The sequence below is a fragment of the Myotis yumanensis genome, unplaced genomic scaffold, assembly GCF_028538775.1.
Source record: "Myotis yumanensis isolate MYYU_CA2020_CCGP unplaced genomic scaffold, mMyoYum1.0.hap1 SCAF_3, whole genome shotgun sequence".
NCBI lineage: Eukaryota > Metazoa > Chordata > Mammalia > Chiroptera > Vespertilionidae > Myotis > Myotis yumanensis.
In genome coordinates, this window is record NW_027223754.1 from 8338823 (window position 1) to 8361775 (window position 22953).

General features: G+C 39.3%; 1 pseudogene; it reads left to right on the top strand.

Annotated features, from left to right (window-relative positions):
* Nucleotides 1-11961: 11961 nt before the first annotated feature.
* LOC139004834 (protein LSM14 homolog A-like) lies at nt 11962-13522 on the top strand (annotated as a pseudogene).
* Nucleotides 13523-22953: the final 9431 nt, after the last annotated feature.

Here is a 22953-nt window from a genome sequence, read left to right on the forward strand (position 1 = left end):
GTAAGTATTTCAACCTTGCTGTCCTGCCTCCCCCAAGTCCTCTCTTCCCCAGGCTAAATGCATTCAATTCATTTTTTACTTTACATATCTCCTGCCCCATCTAAGTGCCTGGAGACTAGGGCATGAAGAAATACAATAAACTTATAATAATTATAGGCATGAGTGATGGGGTAAAGGAACCAGGAAGAACTTGCCTACTTCTGACCTCATCCCTGGGGCTGATTTGTCAACTTCTCATTACATATTTTTTACTGCTATCTCCACTTAAACTTATATATCACTTGGTCTATTCGTTTTGGGCATTTTTACTGTGGTAAAATAAATATAACATAAAATTCACCATTTTTAAGTGTACAATTTACTGGCATTAAGTACACTCACAATGTTATACAACCACCACCACTATCCATTTACAAAACTTTTCCATCATTCCAAACGGAATTCTGCAATTTCCCATTCTCCTCTCCTCCCAGAACCTGGTAATCTCTCTTCCTCTGTAACTTGCCTATCTTAGGTACCCATATAAGTGGAAGCATGCAGTATTTGTCCTTTTGTTTCTAGCTTATCTCACTGAGCATGCCTTCATAGTTCATCCATGTTGCAGCATGTATCAGAATCTCACTCCGAGAGAGACAGAAACATCAATGATGAGAGAGAATCATTGATCAGCTGCCTCCTGCACACCCCACACTGGGGATCGAGTCCACAACCCGGGCATATGCCCTGACTGGGAATTGAACTGTAACCTCCTGGTTCATAGGTTGACACTCAACCACTGAGCCACACCAGCCAGGCTCTCACTCCTTTTTAATGGGTAATATTCCATTGTATGCACATACCACATTTTCCTTATCCATTCATTTGTTGATGGATACGATTATGAATAATGCTGTTATGAACACTGATATATAAATACCTGTTTGAGTGCCCACTTCCAATTCTTTTGGGTATATACCTAGGAATGGAATTACTGGGCCATAGGTAAGCTCTATCTTTAATTTTTTGAAGAACCACCAAACTGTTTTACACAGTGGCTCTATGATTTTACATTCCTAGCAGCAATGCATGAGAGTTCCAATTTGTCCACATTCTCACCAACACTTGTTATTTTCTGCATTTTTTTAAAGTTATAACCATCCTAATAGGTGTAAAAATTTCTTTCTACAAAGCGGTTTTATTGAGGTAACTGATATACAACAAACAGCACATATTTAAAGTATATAATTCAGTAAGTTTTGATATACGTATATACCTGTGAAACCATCATTATAATCAAGATTATTACTATATCTATCAAAAGTTTCCTCAAGCTTCTTCATACTCTGTCCCTCCTATCCTTCGCCCTTCCAAGTAACTTCATCCATCCTTAACCTCCTATGCAATTTGGTTCCCCTTACCTGTACTGCTTATTCCCTTCCTGTGAAGCTGATTTCTTGGATCAGAAGATGAGAGCAAAAATGATTAGCAGATATATCCAGTAGCTTTTAGACATTCCAAGTCCCCCTCTCCCAGCAAGTCAACCATGAGTACCAAAAGCACCATTTCTTTGAACTTGCAGCCTCCTCTTTTCCAAACAGAAACAGGGAAACCAGATGTAAGTCAGAGTTACCTTTGAGGTATGAATTAGTATTCTAATCCTATAGACAAAGGAACAGAGGCTTGCAGAGGTTAGACAACTTGCTCAAAATCTCACAACTCAACACCAAAAGCACAAGCTATAAAACAATTGATAAGTTGGGCTACATGAAAAGACACCATTAGGAAAACAAAAACGTAAGTCACAGACTGGAATAAAATATGTACAAATCATATGTCTGATAAAGGCCTTGTATCAGAATACATAGAGAGAATTTATAATGACTAATGTATAGAGCTTGACAATTGACCAGCTTTTTTAAATGCGCAAAAGATTTGAATAAATACTTCTCCAAAGAAGCTATACCTACATCTAATAATGCACAAGAAGATGCTCAAAATCACCCAACTGGTGTGGCATCCCATGGACCCAAGAGGCCCTGGATTTGATTCTGGGTCAGGGCACATGCTATGGTTGCAGGCTCAATCCCCATCAGGGGGCGTGCAGGAGGCAGCTGATTGATGTGTCTCATTGATGTTTCTATCTCTCCCTCTCCCTTCCTCTCTATCTAAAAATCAATAAAAACATATTTTAAAAAAATCATTAGGGAAATGCAAATAAAAACCACAATGAAATACCACTAGGCATCCATTAGAATGACTATAATAAAAAAGATACATATTAACAAATGTTGGAGAGGAAATGGAGAAACTGAAACCTTCGTGCATTGCTAGGAGTAATGTAAAATGTAATGTAAAATTGAAATACAGTGCAATTTCTTAAAAAGTTAATCATAAATTTACAATCCAATCCAGCAATCCCACTCCTATAGATTTATCAGAGAAATGAAAACGCACGTTCACACAATGGCACGCACACAAATGTTCGTAGGACCATTATCCATAGCAACAAAAAATTGAAGACATTCCAAATGTCCACCAACTGATAAATGAATAAACAAAATATGGTATATCTATACTATGGAATACTATTTGGCAATTAAAAGGAATTCATTCTTGATACATGCTACAACATGGATGAACCTGGAAAACATATGCTAAGTAAAATAAGCTAGACACAGAATACATATTACATGATCACATTCATAGATGTCTAGGAAGAACAAATTTATAGATACAGAAATAAGATACAACTGTTCTAAAACTGGACTGTGGTGATAGTTCATTATATATAATAACTCAATACATTTATTCAAATCACTGAGTTACAAAACTTACAGTGGACGGATTTGTAAATGATTAAATTTTTAAACGAGTAAATATGTAAATTAAATCTCAATAAATCTGGGTGTTTTTTAATCACACAGTAGGTAAATATCAAGAAAAGTTCACTTGAAAGAGCTATGACGAATAAACCTAGGCAAAGAGGTAGAAGTAGAATGTAACTTGGTACTAGACTTCTTCAACCTCCCTAAAAATTAACAAAAGCTTATTTGGAGGGTTATGCTACGCAATCATACTTATGGTGTTCCTTTCACAAGAAGCCATTAATTATTTTTACAGCCTTTTATTGTATTTTGAATTTCTCCCAGTTTTTCTTAAGTCTATTTTATCCCCTAAGATTCTGTTAAGTATTTGGCAGTGGATATATTTTTGTGATTCTATTTGAAACTTTGTTTTATTTGAATTCCTGTGACTGAAAGCATTCTAATAAAGCACAAGCACTGACTGTGGATATGCTCATATGACATAGGATAATCTCTGAGGATGTTCAAATGACTGTCAATCACATACCCACAGATACTGTTTCTGTAAAGTAGTGGCCACTACTTATGAGCAAGTAAGGCGTCATGGATATGACAGGATATTCCACCTACATTACCTGTGGCAGAGACTTAGTTATCTACCACAACATCTATCTGCCTCTCCTCTCTCTCCTTCCTAGCTGGGCACATTGCTATTCAGGATAAAAGACTACATTTCCCAGGCATCCTTGCAGCTAGGCCTCCCCTTATGTTATAAGTAGAAGTATTGTGTGAGATTTCTGAGAATGATGCTTAAAGTGAACAGACTCAGCTGAAAGGTCCCCTTTTTGCCCTTCTGTCTTCTCCCTATTTCAGGCCTGCCACTAGTACACGCGGTCCGAGCTTCAACAAGCGTCAGAACCATGAAGTAACCTTTAATATGAAAACCAAGCTTTAGAATGGGAGAGCAGCCTGGCCCCTGATAATACTAGGAAACTACCACATCAGCCCTGGGCTGCTCACTCCATCCTCCTTTTGAGGGATGGAAAACACACCTCTACCTTATTTAACACACAGGAGCCACGTTTCTATTATTGACTCAGAACCTCATCCTAATCAACACATTGTCTAACATGAGAATCCAATGGAATTGTTTCTCTAAGGAATGAGAGGAGACAGGAAAGCAAGGAAATAGTTTCAGAGCTGTCAGCAACATGGCGCTGAGGCTAGCAGAGGGATACAGTAATACTCAGTAGCCATGGTAACAACAACTACAGCTGCTATATTGGAAGTCATCTTAATAATAGGATTTCTAGAACTATATTTAATGATTGCTGCCTAGTGAGGCATCAAATGGTAAACACACACACACACACACACACACACACACACACACAAATGATCGTTTCCTAAATCTGACTTAACTTTTCAAAAGATTAGAGACTTATCATAAGGTGAAAGCTAAGTCCATGCAGTTCTTCCTGAAATGCTGATCTAATCAGAAAAACAATTTTCTCAAAATACGAAATTCTCAAACAATTGCAGTTTCTTAAAATTCTTTTCATTTATTTTAGAGAGAGAAGGAAGAAGGGAGGGAGAGAGATAGAGAGAGACCAATTTATTGTTCCACTTTGTTACAGGTTCATTGGTTGATTCTTGTATGTGCCCAGACTGGAGATGGAACCCACAATCTTGGAGTATTAGAATGATGCTCAAACCAACTGACGCACCTGGCTAGGCCTTAAAGTTCTTAAAAATACAGTACTTATTGACTATATAGAAGGAAAACATATTATATTGTGTCTTTGTGGTTTTTCTAAATCTAAATTATGTGCATTCAGACTCAGTCTCACAAGCTGTTCTGTCCTACTCATTCGAGCACTCCCCCGTGTTCTCTGATGAACACAATCCAGTGGTTATATTAGTATTCTGTGCAGATAACATTTAGTGAATACTTTAGATAAAAGAATTTGATGGTTTTTATGCCCATAATAGTGGTGAGGTGGTGGTCATATGGGACAGATAGTGTGTATGTCCATGTGCTCAGGAAGAACTGTTATAAAATAAGGCTGACTGATGGACTAAGTGTGGGTTGGTAGTTGGGCTCTGGTGCAGATGTACTGCTAATTTAGGCTTAGAAATATTAAATGACTAAGAAAAAGACTTAGATTCATATAAAAATCAATGCCTGAAGTTAATCTTTTCTCCAGAGGCCTGGGGAAGTCACCTTTCTGCGTCCCAGATTCCTTCCTTGTATCAGAAAGAAGATGGACAATTTGACCTCGAAGGTTTCTTTTAGTGCTAGCTGGCTAAGAACATGAGTTTTCTCCTGGGAGTAACATAAAATAAATATACTATAAATAAAAATAGTGCTGGCTGGTGACTCAGTTGGTTGGAGCCGGGTCCCATACACCGAAAGTTTGCAGGTTTGATCCCCAGTCAGAGCACGTACGGGAGGCAACCAATCGATGTTTTTCTCTCTCTCTCTCTCTAAGAAAAAAAAAGCAATAAAAATTATATCCTTGGGTGAGGGTTAAAAAAATAGTCCAAGCATATGAGTAAATGCATTGTCTTCAGATATGCTAAAAAGGAAAATGTTCTGGGAATCAATCAACTTCCCGATTTAGTAAGTATAAATGATTTGGATATTGAGAAAAATGAACTCTCCTTTAAGATTTCAAGTTACAAGTTATTTTAGACAAGTCAGGCATACAAAGTAAAACTAAAAATACATGGTCCTGTCGAAATCAGAAGAGATTTGGCATGCATAACTGGCTCTCCATTCCTAATACTTTTAATAGACCTACTTGATACAGATACCCTTGGACACTGCCCTGGCTGAGGGAAAAGCATTCCAAGCTTATCCTAATGGCTTACTAAATGCAGCCCTGTGGGAAATAAGTGCTTACAAAGCCCTTCTGCATTTGGCTTGTTTAGACTCCTTTCCCGAGTTGAAAACTCAGTATGTGATCATTCTAGTCAATACAACCTGGAGGGATTTGGCAAAAATCAGAAAGTGTGGCTGGGAAGCTACTGGCTGGCAGGTCAAAGGTATTTATTTTGATGTTCTGAGAACCTGAAATCCTCTCACAAGATACATTTTAAGTTTTAAGTTCCTGGAATTCTCAATCTTCTTGAAATTCACTCATCAACAAGAACCAAAAGTTGCCTGGCAAGAAGTCACTCACACCCAATAGGCTATGCGTTCCTATTAAGTAACACTGTTCCTCCTGTGTTTAATCTTCCCATATTAATTTGGATACCAATATATTTGTATACCAGTATATCCTTACAAATTCTGGAATAGGCAAACTATGGCAACAAAGAAAGAGCAGTGGCTGCCTGAGACTGGGGGAGGAGACTGACGATACAGGGTGAGGACATTGTTTTAGGTCTTCATTTTAATGATGGTATCCATTCATCAGAATCCACTGAACCACAGGCCTAATTATTTTTCCCTAGGCATCAGTTGCTTCAACAGATTTTCTACCAGAGTTTTCCATAACAGAACTTCTGATACAAATAAGAACTCACGGACTAGTTAAACATATTAATGAGTATCAATATTCACATAATACAGCATGTTCTAAAAGAATTAGCACTAGGTTATAGCATTTCATTCCTTACACTGGAGAGAACATTTGTATTGCTAAAATCCAAGAACATGACCAATTGTCTAAAATTCTTTTCCTAGATAATGTAATTGGACAAACGTGATGAAATCTGAGAAAAGTGAGACCAATAATTAACCTAGTCCGTAAATAAAGCTAGTCTCTAAAAAGCCCTCTAAGACCTCTGTTTAAACATGAGAGATTAAACGCACAAGTTTATCTCCTCCCTCTCCTAAAACCCTTCTAACATGACAGTAAAGACATGAAAAGAGCATAAACGCACCGGACCAGGAGTGCAGTGTGACGACAAGATCACAGGGAGATGTCCAGCGCCGCTTTGATACCTGAAAGTGTGATGAACAGTAACTGAGGAGCAGAGAGAAACCTCAGAACAGGACAAGGGGATGCCGACAGGAGGACCTGGATCCCAGGACAGATTCCTGGCTAGGCCAGGACTGGATACAGCAGGGAACCTAGAAGGCAAGGATAAGAAACAAGGATGAAAAAAAGGAGGAGAAATTGAACCAGGAAGATTCCAGACTCAAAAACATCTGGGAAACTGGGCTCAGGATCAGGTAAAATAAAAACAAGAATTAAGTGAAAGTTTGCCCACTCAATAGTTTAACTGCCAAATATTTTATGCCACTTGCCCCCAGTACTGCTGGCCAGGGTTATATTCCCAAGGCAGAAAAAGAGAAGGTTCTCTATTAAGAAAGTGACACACACACAAGAGGAAAGACATAAAAATTGACATTTGGGAGTCAGCAAATAATCACTATCTTACCAACGCACAGGGAGCATCCAATTGATTTGAATGCCTTACTTTTAAATATAAATGAATATAGAAAGACTGCTAAATATTTAGGAAAGCCTCTAACATGAAAGATAGAGATAACAAAAAAATAAAATACAATGGCAAAGGGGAAAAAAAGAAAAGAAGGGAGATTACAAAGATAATGTAGGAAGCAGAAGAAAACTTAAAACAACCTCCTATAATTAATATCCTCTTAGGAAAAGAGAATATCACTTCATTCATTCAACAAAGATTCATTGGGCAGCTGATAAACATAAATTTTATTCTCATTTCTGAAGGTGCTGAAATTTGAAAAGGATACAAAAATTCCTGCCTTCATGTAGTTTATAGTCCAGTGTATAATGTATTTATGAAACTAGAACAGAATGCGATATGAGGAATAATCACATAATTTTTTAAAGAGCTCTAATAAATTAAAAACTATTATAGCCCTCTCTATTCCCGCAGCTTTATTTCAGGCCCTTGAATTTTCACAATGGCTTGGAAAGAGGTCTCCTAACCTCAGACTTTACTACCACCACCCCAAACCACCTTTCTCATAGCTGCTGGAATAATTTTTATTTGACCAATACATCTTGAATCATGTCATTCCTCTTCCTAAAGTTCTTTTGTGGTACTTAACTGTCTTCAGGATAAAATCCAAACTATTTGGCAAGTCCTTAAGGCTCTCTATGATCTGATTCCTGCTTATCTCTTACGTCGCACTACCTACATGCACCCCATGCTACACCCATATTTGAATTACTCTTTATAATTCTTTGAACACATAATGCTCCTTCTTAAGACTCCAAACCAGTGTTTTTCAATTTTTTTTATTTCAACCAACAATAAGAAAGACATTTTACACTGCAACTCAATAAATACAGTTTCTCCCTCTCCTCTCCTCTTATTTCTCTCTCTCTCTCTCTCTCTCCTCTCTCTCTCTCTCTCTCTCTCTCTCTCTCTCTCTCTCTCTCTCTCATAGGCACACATAAATACAATGGGGAAAAAGGTTTCATGAAAAAACACCCATACTATGTGAGGTACACTCTGATATTTTCTATTCTATTTTGTTATTTTTAGAATCCTGGTCATAATACATTCAATTGATTTCATGATCTATTAAGAGGACCCAACCCATCATTTGAAAACAACAACAACAACAAAAACAACATTGCTCTAGTTCCTTGCATGTTAACTTCCCTGTTTGGAATATCCTTCACCTTTTCTTCTTCTGGCTAATTCTTACCTGTCCCTCAAGACCCACTTTAAAGTGCCTTCCCTTCTCCCTGCTCCCTGGATTAGGTGCCCCACTGTTTCCATAGCGCCTCATGGACACCTGCCACTCTCTGTTATCATTATCTCTTCATTGGTTTGTTGCCCTTATTGAGTGAATTTCTGGAGGGCAGTGATGGAGTTGCTCATACATGTGTACATCCACTGCCTGAGAACCAGTGGCTAGTGCCTAGAAGGCCCTCAATGAACCTCAGCTTATGAATCCATCTATTCCATTGTTCACTCGGGTAAACTGAGATGCCCCAAATCACAGAGTTCCAAATCCTGAACTTTTTACCTATCTGAAGAAAGCCAGTTGTCTCCTGAGGGAAAATTTCTATAACAGAGCCATCGAGAAGTTTCTAGTTTTAGGTGGGAGCACTTCTCTTCCCACTATGGTTGAGAACAGCAGTTTTCAAACTTTTGAGTCCAAGAAAATGTTTACACTTTTAGCATTAGTAAGGACCTCAAAAAGCCTTGATTTCTGTGAGATTACATATGTATGTATTTATTATGTGCTATGTTATTGCAAAAACATGGATGAACCTAGAGAGCATTATGCTAGTAAAGTAAGTCAGACAGACAAAGACATATACCATAGGATCCACTTATATGTGAAATCTAACAACAAAACCAACCAACAAACAAAACAGAAGCAAACTCATAGATACAGAGGACAAATGGATGGTTGCCAGAGGGTAGCAGGGAAATGGGTGAATGAGGTGAAGGGGAATAAGAGGTATAAACTTCCAGTTATAAAATAAATAAATCGTGGGGATATAAAGGGCATAGGGAATATAGTCCATAATATCCTAATAACTTCATATGGTGACAGATGGTTACTAGATTTATCCATGGTGATCACATCCTGAGGTATATTAATGTCTAAATCACTATGTTGTACACCTGAAACTAATATAATATTGTGTGTCCACTCTAATAAAATATAATGCTATAGTGATTTTTCAATGAAGCAATGAGATGAAAGTGTAAGATTAAAACCCTTTTAAAAAATAATGGCTTGTGAGTAAATCAAGAAATAACTTAGTTTCAATTTGAAATGAAAATGTGATCATTCATGTATGAAACAAGAAATTTAACTCTAGGCTTCACTGTACTTTTACATTTTCCAATGCCAAATCAGTCAGGGTCTCTCTTATACTTTTCACTCTCCTTTCTTTGAGGAGGTGAGCTTTATGAAATGAAATGGGCTCTTAAAGTTACATCCATTCTTTCCTGTCTTCTGCCACCTGGAGTTTTCACCAAATGTGATTCGCCCGTTATTTTCTTCTGCCCAATCCCTAATATCTCGGTATGTTCACTTAGGTTTCAAGCTACTGCTAAACTTTTAGCTTTCTTTCAATGCTCAGACTGACTGGAAGTAGGAGTTTCTTGGCAGCAAAAATATTAATGAAGTAAAACCCCATTGTTTATTAAGTATATATATACTTTTCTACTCAAATACAAATTTCAATGTTAGGTGTCATCACCAAATAAACTGAGAAAACCTAGACAGTTGAGAGACCCAAGCATGCCTCATGTTGCCAAAGAAAATAAGAAAGTCCTGAAAAACTACAGGCTAAGCATTAGACAGACACATAGCTAGAATCAATGTGCTTTTTCTCATGCAAAGAAAAAAATTAGATGCAAACTTTACATTTAAAACTGCATTGTTCCCCTTTAATCTGGCCACCATCCGAGTGGTGATCTGGATGTTAGAGAAGAGATGAATGGGAGACACTGGCAGGGATTGAAGCTTGGAGATGAATGTGGAAATGTAGAATGGATGTTTCTTTTTTTTGGCTTTGAGTTGACCGTTGTTTCTGTCTGTTTTTTAGAACTGATCCGAGAGGACAGGGAAGTCAGTGTGGGCGGCTCTGAGGAGCCTCCCTTCTACAGCTGCGGCTCAGAGGATTACGGCGCTTCATCCACAAGGCAACATTGCACAAGTCGCCTTTGAACAAAAGTCATGGATACTATTAATGATATGGTAATCCTTCATCGAGCTACCTCCCAGTAGTGATTATACTGACATGGGAAGAATATCTAAGTCGTGGAGGCAGCCCACAACAACACTGTGTCATTGTTCACCCCAGGCTTGACCAGGACTAACTTTTACCAGCATCTCTCATGTCACCTTCCCTCTGGAGCCTCCCCCAGCCCCGGCCCCAGCTCCCACTCCCACCCCATCATGGTAAAAAAGTGGCAAAGAAAACCCTGATCCTAAATCTTTTTTTAGATTTGTTTTTGCAAGTTCCCACACACATTTAGTGTCATCTCAAAATTCATGCTGTCAACTGTCCCCAGGAACCATTTCCATCTGAGAGCAAGACCACACAAAGGTTAGTTCGGTAGGTCTCAGAGAAGATGTTTTAATTGTCGGACAATAGATTCTTCCATCATTTGACTTGCAAATACTGTCCTCTTGCTCTCAGATAACATGCTTAGAATTAGAGAATTTGTCAAGAAATTTCCAAAATCTTCCTTTATTATAACACCGAGATAGCAGTGGTTTCCCCATTTGACAAGACTCAAATACTCTTCAGCAGAGAACATTTTATGGCTCACGACACTGTGGGACTCCCCTAAGGGTCAAACTAATTTACTCATAGGTGACTTCCCCTTAATGTAATTAAAGTGACTTTTATGAAAAAGAAATATGTTTGTGATTTTTATGTAATTATGTGTGTAGGATAAACATGTTTACATTAACACTTCAAATGACTTATGGTGAATGTACTCGACAATGATAAAGAAACTATACACTCACCACCATCCTGACCTAATTATTTTCTTTTCCAAGAATTATTAATATTTGAAGGTGATACCATTTCTCTGCTATCCAAAACAAATGCAAACAAAACCAATACCTACTATAATTTTACGGACACTCTCCCATATTCATGAGACTACATAGATAATTTTTCTATCCCACATAATAAACCATGCTCTCACCACACAATGAAGTTGTGATATGAAAAAAATCTGACTTTCCTAACAAATATCTCTGGAGAAGATCACTGTTCTAAATCAATTTTTCTTTAGTATTTACCAAAAATTCTTACAGAAATGACACGTCATTTTAGTAGAAGTGACATCTTTGATAAATATATACACTTAACCAACATATGGCTATAAAGGACACACAATAAATTGTATATATATAATATATTAAAGGTTATTTTCTGCTCTCTATATAGGCTATTTTCTGCTTAATATAAAGAACACTATGGCAATTTATGAGAAATGTTAGGACCAATGTGCTGTCTTCTTCCTTGTTAAAATTAATAATGGACCGGCTATTTTTGAAGCTAGATTTGGGAGAAGATGATGAGAGCATCTCCATCTGTTATTTAGACTTTACATATACTTATTTAATGGTTAGATATTTATAAGAATGTACTGGGTCTGAGGTGGCTGCTATAGACGCCGACAGAGCAAGCAGGCATGCGGAGCGGCATCAGATCTGCCTCTCTGTAAGCAGCCATAGTGGGGTGGCACCATGAGTGGGGGCACCTCTTACATCTGCAGCAAGATCAGCCTTATCTCCAAAGCGGAGATCTGCACGGAGGGCATCCTCTACACCAGTGGTTCTCAACCTTGGCTGCACTTTAGAATCACCTGGGAATCTTTTTAAAATCCTGATTTCTGGGCCTCATCCTCCGAAAATTCTGTTTCTTGGTTATGGGGTGGGGCCACAACATTAGTAACAAAGAAACAGAATTTTCGGAGGAGGAGGCCCAGAAATCAGGATTTTAAAAAGATTCTCAGGTGATTCTAATGTGCAGCCAAGATTGAGAACCACTGCTCTACACCATCTACACTGAGAACTCCACCGTAGCCCTCGTAAAAGTTCCTTTGGTACAGAAGACAGACCAACAGATCATCCACTATTACCCCGAGATGAAGCCTCTGAATACATTCTATTCTATTCCGTGGAGTGATGTTAAAGACTTCACTGTTTGTGAGCCTCCAAAACCGCAATGTTCTTGGCCTCAGGACACAGCTACCGTTCAGTCTTCACTAGGCTCATCTACTTCTTCATTCCAGCCAGTGGGTTCCTATGGACCTTTTGGCAGGGTGTTGAGGTACAGTCAGTTCAGTCCAAGGTCATTAGTCAGGCAGCAGTTTGGTGCTGTTGGTGTTGCTGGAGGCTCCTTGACATCCTTTGGAACAGAAGCATCAAACAGCGGTACCCTGGCCCAAAGTAGTGCAGTTGGTTCTGCCTTTGCATGGGATACAAGATCTGTTAAAACACAATTGTCTCGAGGTCGTTCAAGCCCTCAGATCCTTTGAGAAAAAGCCTTGCCATGGGACAAGTAGTGCAGACCGCCTCGGCCCACTTACCAGCTCTGGCACCTGTTGGGAGAAGGAGCCCTGTATCAACCAGGCTTTTACCATCTACCAGCCAAAAAGCAATGGACAATCAAGAGCACAGGCGAGCTGAAATACACACCGTTTCAAGACTAGAAATGAGCCACTCAGAAATGATAGCAAGAGACAAATAGTTCCAGGTGCTCCTTCAGCTCCAAGGAGAAGGTGAGGGGTCACTGACGTGGCAGGGGAGATTGGTATTCGGCGAGATGGTGCTATGAAATTTGAGAAAGACTTTGAACGTGCAAATGCACAATTTAACAAGGAGGAAATAGACACAGTTTCATAATAAACTTAAGTTGAAAGTGGAAGATAAACTTGAGAAACAGGAGAAGCCTGTAAATGGTGAAGATAAAAGAGACTCAGGAGCTGATACTCAAAACAATGAAGGAAACGCAGATGAAGATCAACTTGGACCTAATTGCTATTATGACAAAACTAAATCCTTCTTCGATAATACTTCTCGTGATAAGAGAGAACGGAGACCAAGCTGGCCTGAAGAAGATTAAATGCTGAAACATTTGGAATCCCACTTCGTCCAAACCGGGGCTGTGGGGGTACAGAGGCAGAGGAGGTCTTGGTTTCAGTGGTGGCCAAGGGTGTGGTGGTGGCAGCGGTGGTCGTGGGGGCAGATTTTGAATATAGGAAAGACAACTAAGTTGCTGCATAGTCTACAAACAAATCTTTGAAAATAGGTGAATTTCTACCTTTTCATGGTCCTGAGAATTGGTTTCAGTCTTTACCAAGAATGAAGAAGTGAATTCACTGTATATTTGTCACTAGCACTGGATTTTCTTGTTTGTTTGCTTGTTTTTCTGCTTAATTTCAAAGCTATGATGCAATTATATTGGGTGGGGGAGGGAGGCACTGCATCTTTAAAAATTAGTATTAAATATATTTGAAATAGCAAAAGGTTAAGTAATTTCTTATGTATAGTTAAAATAAAGCAGTACTTCAATGGGACTTACAAGTATTTTTTCATCACTGAAAGGATTCTTCTTATCACTAAACTAGAGGCCCGGTGCACAAATTCGTGCATGGTGGGGTCCCTCGGCCTGGCTGATGATTGCGGCCATCTCACCCAGTCCTAATCGGGGCTGATCAGGGCTGGCCAGCTGTGGGGGGAGGGACAGAGGGAGGTTGCCTGGCCATGGGAAGTTGGCTGTGGGAGCGCACTGATGACCAGGGGGCAGCTCCTAAATTGAGCGTCTGCCCCCTGGTGGTCAGTGCGCATCATAGCTACTGTCCAGTCGTCCGGGTCATCTGGTCGTAATGGTCACTTAGGTTTTTATATATACAGACTAGAGGACCAGTGCATGAAAATTCGTGCACTCAGGGGGGTCCCTCAGCCCAGCCTGCACCCTCTCTCAGCTTAGGACTCCTTGGGGGATGTCTGACTGATAGCTTAGGCCCGCTCCCCAGGGGATCAGGCCTAAGCTGACAGTCAGACATCCCTCTAGCAGCCTGGGAGACCTTGGGGGATGTCCAACTAATGGCTTAGTTCAGCCATGGGCAAACTACAGCCCGTTTGAAATGAATAAAACTAAAAAAAAAAAGACCGTACCCTTTTTTGTAATGATGTTTACTTTGAATTTATATTAGTTCACACAAACACTCCATCCATGCTTTTGTTCCAGCCCTCCGGTCCAGTTTAAGAACCCATTGTGGCCCTCGAGTCAAAAAGTTTTCCCACCCCTGGCTTAGGTCAACATCCTTAGCACTGCCATGGAGGCGGGAGAGACTTCTAGCTGAGCAGCGCTCCCCCTGTGGAAGTGCACTTGACCACCAGGGGGCAGCTCCTGCATTGAGCGTCTGCCTCTTGGTGGTCAGTGTGTGTCATAGCAACCTGTCGTTCCTGGGTCATTCGGCTGTTAGGGTCAATTTGCATATTACCTTTTTATTATATAGGATTGTATTTGGCAATTATTGCAAGGTGCCTAAAGATAGGGCCCCAATACTGTGTCTCCAGCCACAAAAGGGTGTGTGTGTGTGTGTGTGTGTGTGTGTGTGTGTGTCTTTTGTCCTTTCTTTTTGGAAATTCCCGTAATATCCCCTTTGAGTATTAAACTAAAAACAATCTTGTTTACCATTGCAACAAAAAAATTAAGCTTATTTTGTCAGTTAATTAGGGTGCTGGATGGTAGAGAATTTTGTCAGTCAACTATGTACACACAGTAAATACTGTTTCTTAGGCAAAGGTAACCTTTTTATATAGTTGTAAAATTCCATTAAATAATATTGCCAATGAAACATTAAGAACTTTGTAGAGCTGTATAAAAAGCAAGTAATTTTGTAAAGAATAATCATTTTAAGGTCAGCAAACATACTGTATCCTTGCAAAAGTTGTGCTGAGGAGCAGAGCTATGGGTGGGTCTTTTTTCATAGCTCTCCAGGCATAAGATTTTTTTATTTGGATTTTCTTTTTTAATGGGTGGAACACAAATAAAGATTTGATACATTCTTTCATTATCTAAAAAGGATAAATTACTCATGCTTAACATAAGAAATTCATTTTATAGTAAATGGCATATCACAGTATTTGAAAAAAACAAACAACCAGTATGTGAATGTAAGTAATCATAGATAAGAATGTACTTAGCTGTATTTTCAAATAAGTTACACCCCCCCCTTTTAAAGATAATAAAAGTAGCTACCAATTAACCTGTTCTTCCTGATAATGTAATGCCTGGAATTTTGTCATGATAAGTTGACTCCTTCCATTATATTTCAAGAGGATTCAGAGTGTTAGAAATTACAGAAGTCCTAGCCACAACGATCAGACAGAAGAAAAAATAAAAGGCATCCAAATTGGAAAGAAGGAAGTAAACTGTCATTATTTGTAGATGACATGATATTGTACATAGGAAACCCTAAAGATACCCAGCCGGTGTTGCTCAGTGTTGAGCATCGTCAAGTTTCCATTCCCAGTCATGGCACATGCCCAGGTTGCATGCTCAATCCCCAGTAAGGGGCGTGCAGGAGGCAGCCCATCAATGATTCTCCCTCATTATTGATGTTTCTCTCCCTTCCTCTCTGAAAGCAATAAAAATATATTTAAAAAAGAAAACCCTACGGACTCCACCAAATAACTACTAGATTTAATAAATGAATTCAACAATGTAGCAGGATACAAAATTAACATCCAGAAATCAATGGCATTTTTGACACCAATATTGAACTCTCAAAAAGAGAAACTAAAAAAACAATCTTGTTTACCATTGCAACAAAAAAAATTAAGATACTTAAGAATAAACTTAACCAAGGAAGTAAAAGACCTGTACTCAGAAAACTACAGAAATTTGATAAAAGAGATAGAGAAAGAAATGAACAAGTGGAAGACTATATCATGTTCGTGGATTGGTAAAGTCAACATCATTAAAATGTCCATACTAACCAAAGCAATCTACAGATTCAATGCAATTTCTATTAAAATACCAATGGAATATTTCACAGATCTAGAACAAATACTTAAAAAATTTATATGGAACCAAAAAAGATCCTGAATAGAAAAGACCCTTTCAGAGTGAAAGTTCTGGGATTCTGGTTTTTGTTAAAATTGGCTATACAAATTAATACATCCTGTCAAAACAAAGCACAGAAGCTTTAACCTCATCCCATTTACATATTTCCCTCTTTCAATCCTAAAGGGAATCATAGCTGAATACCATCACACCTAAAAATTATGTATAATTTTCATTACCTGGGAAGTGTAATGAGAAAAGTATTGGCCTTAGAGCCAAAAGTTTCAGCACTGCATCTTAACCATTTTGAGTCTGTTTTTAAATTGTAAAATGGAGCCCTGGCCCATGTGGCTCCATGGTTAGAGCATCAGCACTCACATCAAAGAGTTGAGAGTTCAATTCCCAGTCAAGGGCATGTACCTGGGTTGTAGGTTCAATCCCCAGAACCCATTGGGGTGCATGAGGGGGGAAGCCAATTGATGTGCTTCCTTCACATCGATGTTTTTTTCTCTTTCTCCCTCTCCCTTTCCCTTTCTCTCTTTCCCTCCCTCCCTTCCACTCTATCTAAAAAGCACTAGAAAAATATCCTTGGGTGAGGATTAACAAAAAAATTTCAATCTATAATATGGAGATAGCAATACCTGTCCTTGCCACCTTATTGGCCCATACTAAAGTAAATGATTATTATTCAAATAAGATTGTAAAGCCAGAAGTGACAGTGAACCTCCACACTACAGAAATATTTTGTTTTGGGTTCAGTGTCTGGAGCTCAAAGTTGCACATTTGCTAAAAGAAAACAGTAAGTAAATACTCAGATTCATATTTAATCTAGATAAGCTGTTTATTCATATTATTCATGCTTTCCCAAATAATTGTCTAGTCTTCTATAAACATTCAGTAAAATGATTCATAAGTACTTTTGCTCAATTTGTTAATTAAATTTGTGAGAAAAATTTAAGTTTTCTATCACATTTTATAGATAGGAATACTAAGGCACAGAGACCATATGAACTGATTTACTTGGGGTCAATGACTGAAATAATTCCTTCCTTCCATTATGCTGCCTACTCTACAAAGATTTGCTAATTCAGTGCTGTCCAACAAAAATACATTGCAAGCCATATAAGTAATTTAAAATTGTAAATAGGTTTAGAAAGGTACAATTTTAATAATATATTTTATGTAACCCAATAGACCCAAAATATTGTAATTTCAACATGTAATCAATATAAAAATCATTGAGATATTTTATTTTATTTTTTATTATTTTTTTAAAATATATTTTATTGATTTTTTACAGAGAGGAAGGGAGAGGAATAGAGAGCTAGAAACATCGATGAGAGAGAAACATCGATCAGCTGCCTTCCGCACACTCCCCACTGGGGAAGTGCCCACAACCAAGGTACATGCCCTTGACCAGAATCGAACCTGGGACCCTTGAGTCCACAGGCCGATGCTCTATCCACTGAGCCAAACCGGTTAGGGCTAGATATTTTAAAATTCCTTTTATTAATACTAGGTCTTAGAAATCTGGTATTTTGTACTTACATAAAATTTCAATTCAGACTTAAATAATAATAATCCTACATAATAAAAGGCTAATATGCAAATAGACTGAACGGCAAACAACTGGAACAACCAAACAACCGAACAACCGGTCACTATGACGTGTGTTGACCATCAGGGGGTGTATGTGGAACATGGCGGGTGTTGGCTGCAGCAGGATGGTGGAACAGGTGAGTGGGGCACCAGACCAAGGCAAGGCGCCGGTTGCTGTCATTGGGGTGAGCCTCTTGTGGTTACTGAAAATTCTTTGCTCCCGTGCACCGTGGTCCCACCCAGTGCTCACACCTGCTACCAGCGCCAGCCCCGCTTGCACCAGCTGCCAGCACCGGAGCTGCTGCTTGCACCCACTGCCAGCGCCAGCCCCACTCGCACCTGCTGCTGGTGCCCGGTGCTGGTCCTGATCACTTGGCGACATCAGCAGGCCTGATCGCCCGAGGGCTTCTCCACCTCCTCCTGCTCCTGAGGGGTGATCAGGGCAGCAGCCACCGCTCATACCCACTGATGGTGCCGGCCCTGCTTGCACCAGCTGCTGACGCCAGCCCTAATCACTCCGCACCATCAGTGGGTGTGAGTGGGGATGGCACCATAAGCACATGGGAGCAGCAGTGGCGGAGCGGGGCTGCCGGCAGACAGGGGACTGGGCACCATGGCAGGAGGGGCCAGTGGGGGCGCAGAGGGTGGGCCAAGACCGGCCCCATGCCCACCGCAGCCTCACGGCCCACAGTTCCTTTCAAGGTGCATGAATCTGTGCACTGGGCCCCTACTACTACTAATAATAATAATCATAATAATAATAACAAATGGCAAGAACAGATGAACTTCTCAGAATCTCTGAATCTTTTATGTCATGTGCTCCATGGCTATATGTAACCTTACTGGTAACTTGGATGTAATTGCTCCTCCCTGACAGAGAGGCAGAGTGCAGTTAGGTATGTGGGTTTGGAGTCAGCCTGTCTGGGTTTGCCTCCTGGCTACCACTGCTGGCTGGGTGACAATGGCAACTTACATTCTGGGCCTCACGTTCCTTATATGTAAAATACTTAATAGGGCTGTTGCAAGAATAAAATGAGTTAACATTTAGTGCCAATTAGTAGGCCTTAAATGTTAGCTATGCTCAGAGAACACATGAGAACAGACTCTTATATCCTCCCTCCAACGAATTTTATAAAAAAAAACAGACATTGGCTTATATAATTAAATCACTTTATCTTTCTATACATCCCTTTTCCCAAATGCAAAATGGGAATAATAACGAGATATGTCAAATATCAGATAAACAGAGACATTTGTTCATATTAACAATGAAGTTACAGACTGTTATTTGGTGTCTTAAATCAAGAATATAAAGAATTAAAAGTATTGTCTCCTGTCATTAACAATGATCCACCCCAAACTGAAGGGGAACATCAGCTCTATTTTTAGTACCCCTCAACCTCGCCGCTCTCTGGCCACCTCACCCTGGCACTGACACTTCCCCCTAAGTGCCCTTGCACTGCTGCCTTCTGCATGTTCAGGAAACTCCCCTACAGAGTCCTGCTTGTCTTTCTTTCTCTGTAGCCTCCACATTTTAAAAAAAAACTCCCTCTTTTTCTTCATTTCATTCTCTCAGGCATCTGAGCTGGACTCTCTAAGATAAAACTATTTCACAGTTTAATTTAATCTAAATAAGGTAGCCTTCCCAAATTATGTTCTGCGAACACTGGCCTCTAATATCGCCATGAAAGGTCAAATAAGTTTGGGAGACGCTGTAGACAGACTCCCACCACAGCAGATGCCTGTCGTTGGAGAAGGCCCACCAGTGTCTCCTGGCTCCTTTACTGAGGCTTCCTCCTGCGAGTGCCCCTGACTCGGCCTGAGGACAAGGCGCCCTCACCCAATGGCAGGTGGCAGGTGGTGGATACAGCTACTCCAGGGTCCTGGTCCTCAGCTGGCACCGCTCTGAGGTGGGTTCCAGACAGTTTCCCAGAGGTCCTCCCCCAGTAACCTGCTCCCTGATGCATCCTGCGTGCGTTTTCTTTTTTTCTTGCTGCGTTGGTTTTCTTGCTTCCATGATCTCACTCCCCTGACACCTTACCCCTATTTTCTGGGATCATCTTTGAAATAAACTACTTGTCTTGGTACTTGTTTCTTCTCTTTGGGAGATTCACAACATACACTAGCAATATTAAAGGCCATGTGAAGTCATTCAAGAAAGGAATTATTGAACTTTAATACATTTCCCAAACTTCTTTGGCTACGGAACCTTTTTAATGGTGAGAGTTTTGACCATCCTATGCAACTAGTTAGTATTCCTCTGACACACTAGTTGGGAAATGTTGAACTAAGCATTAATGAATGACAAATTAAAGATGACCTTTCCCAGAGATATTAGTATCTTAACAGCTTCTTCTGTGGGTCAGTTCCTTCTGACTCAAAGAACTGGGACCCTTAAGGGGACAATTTCAGGCTCTATGGTGGGTGTGATGGAAAATAATTTGGGAGAGTGTGTGTTTTGTCATGCCCTTCACATCAAATCAGGTTGATAACTGTCTCCTTCACTATCAAGAGCCAACAGGAAGTGACGGGTGGGTTTCATGGTAAAGAGGCCAGTCCTGGGATTTGGAGGACAGAGCAGAGGTGTTCAGGGTTAGCACAGCCATTTCCTGAAACTGCTCTGGAGAAAAAAAGTATCTTTAGAAAGAGGGTCTCAGCCAAAAACATTAGATTCCTGGGACTGCAATGTCCCTCCACGTGGTTGAGGAATAAAATGGACAATACTGATTAGAATTTTAAATACTTAGGCCTTGAACTACTCTGTAAAATACATACAAAGATTTTAGGAAAAGAGTAAAACCTTGAATCCCATGATAGAGAAATACAAATTAGGAATATTTAGAAAGCATTCTTGCTCTGCTTTTACACAACTATTGGCAATAGTTGGACCTCTTTGGAAGGTAGTAAGAAATCTTATAAACGGATAGCACTTGGGAGGTAAGTGAAGGAGTAACAGGTCATGCATGTGGAAATTGTATTTAGTGCCATTGAGGAAAGCTCATCTCCTCACTTTTCCCACTTACAGCTATTCTCTTCCCAAGTCTGCAAACACAGTTTACAGTCCTCTCCCTTTGTCATCTCTGTCACATTGTCCCCTCTCTTGTCCTCTTTTTCAGCTGTTGAGATGTTATTTTTAAGTGATTTGCCATGGATCAACATTTAAATATTAGTTTGTTAACACTGCTATTTGAAATCTTTGTCACTTATAAACTATTGATAAATGAGATACAAATAAATAAAGAGAAACTTAAAATAATCTGGATTCTTTTAGAGGCCCATTTTCTGTATTAAAAACAAGAACAGAAATCTACTAAGGAATGAGAAAATGTGGAAAAGGAGTACCGAGAATCAAACATGGCCGTGAATCAGAGTACCTGACATGTCCATCTTCATCAGGGGGAGTCTGTCAAGTAGCAACTCAAACTCTTCATCAGTAATCTCCACACCAAACCTGGAACAAATAGAGTTCGCATCAGTCACCCCCAGTTCACATCTGAGTCACCCGTACCCACAATACCCCGAGCATATGGCTGCCATTACCGCTTTGTGACTGCTGCAGTCCTCCAGATCAAGAGCACCACGTGACTATCAGAGGTTAATCAGGGTTTTGATCGCTTCACTTTCTCAAAGAAAGAGATTCTACCCCAGAATCCCTGCATTGGTGGTGCACAGAAACAGAAATACCGGGACGCTGAATTGTGCATGATTGTCGTCTATAAAAAGTTATTCATTACACTAAAACAGTGGTATTGCTTAAACAAGTTAACTCTGAAAGGCCTTTCAATTGGACTGTTTAGCATGAAAGAAAAGGTAGAGAAAAAAGTGCCTTTCGCTAAACAGCTTCCTAATGCTCTTGCAAAGCATTTCATCATGGCTTTAAAGGCATTTTGCATACAAATATTTAAAAAGTGGCAGTGTTTATTCATCAGCAAGAAAGTGTTTTCATCTCTCATGAACAATCAAAACATAATCCTTGAATTACTGGCATAAATAAGAATGACTTAAGCAATAATAATGAACAAGGAAGGCATTCATTCATCATTTTGCAAAGCTGATAAAACCCGGCTGACTTTTGGAAAAGAGGGGAATATATTTTCTTTCAGCAATGCAATAAAAAAATAACACAAAATTTTTTTTCACCATTTTCATTAATACTTCCTTGATAATTACAAAGCAAAGCATAGACACCATCAAGAGTAGCACAACAAACAAAAAATGGCTTTTTCATAGACTTCAAAGAATGAAGTTATCAGATATTTGTATTTCCTAAGTACTTGAATTTGAATAGCATCTCAGGGACTTTGCAGTTGAGTGTCCTTTCTTCACTTGCATAAACTTAGACAAATAAAAGGATACAATCCGTTATTTAATGAGACACTTTTTAATAAGATAACACTTTTTATCTTATTTCCTATTATTCTCTTTTCCGCTTTTTTAGCAATTAAGTTACCAGTACTAATAAATCTTCAGCATTTTGTCTGAGAACTTAAAATTAATTCTCTAGCTTTACTTGGATGTAAACTCTTACAGTAAAAAAAACTTATAAAGAAAATAAACAGGTTTTTCATAGGCATACTGGGGAAAAAAACACCAGGCCAAAAGTCAAGAGAACTAAATCTAATCTATATCCACCATTACACAGCTATGCCATTATGGTAAAACCCCTTACCTTCAATATTTCAGTTTTCTTAATTCTCAAATAGTGTATAAGTGCTTTGCAGCTTACTTGGTGGTCATAGGATAATGAGATAATGAAAATAAAAAACACCTTGAAAAAAAAACGGACATACCATATAAATACTGTGTACTGTAACATTATTATTGATATAGAATACAGGTTTTAAAAGTCCTCAGCAAACACTAGAATTGCTTAAACCTAACAGTGACACAGTAGCCCTTTTTCTCAAGAGCCGTCTGAGTGGCAGTATAATACAGTGGAGAAAGCATGGGCTTTAGACTAACTAAACCCACACTGAACCCCAGCTCTGCCACTTAGCTGCATGTGGCTACAGATGATTTACATAATTCCCCAAGCCTCCGTTTCCGTATCTATAAGAAGA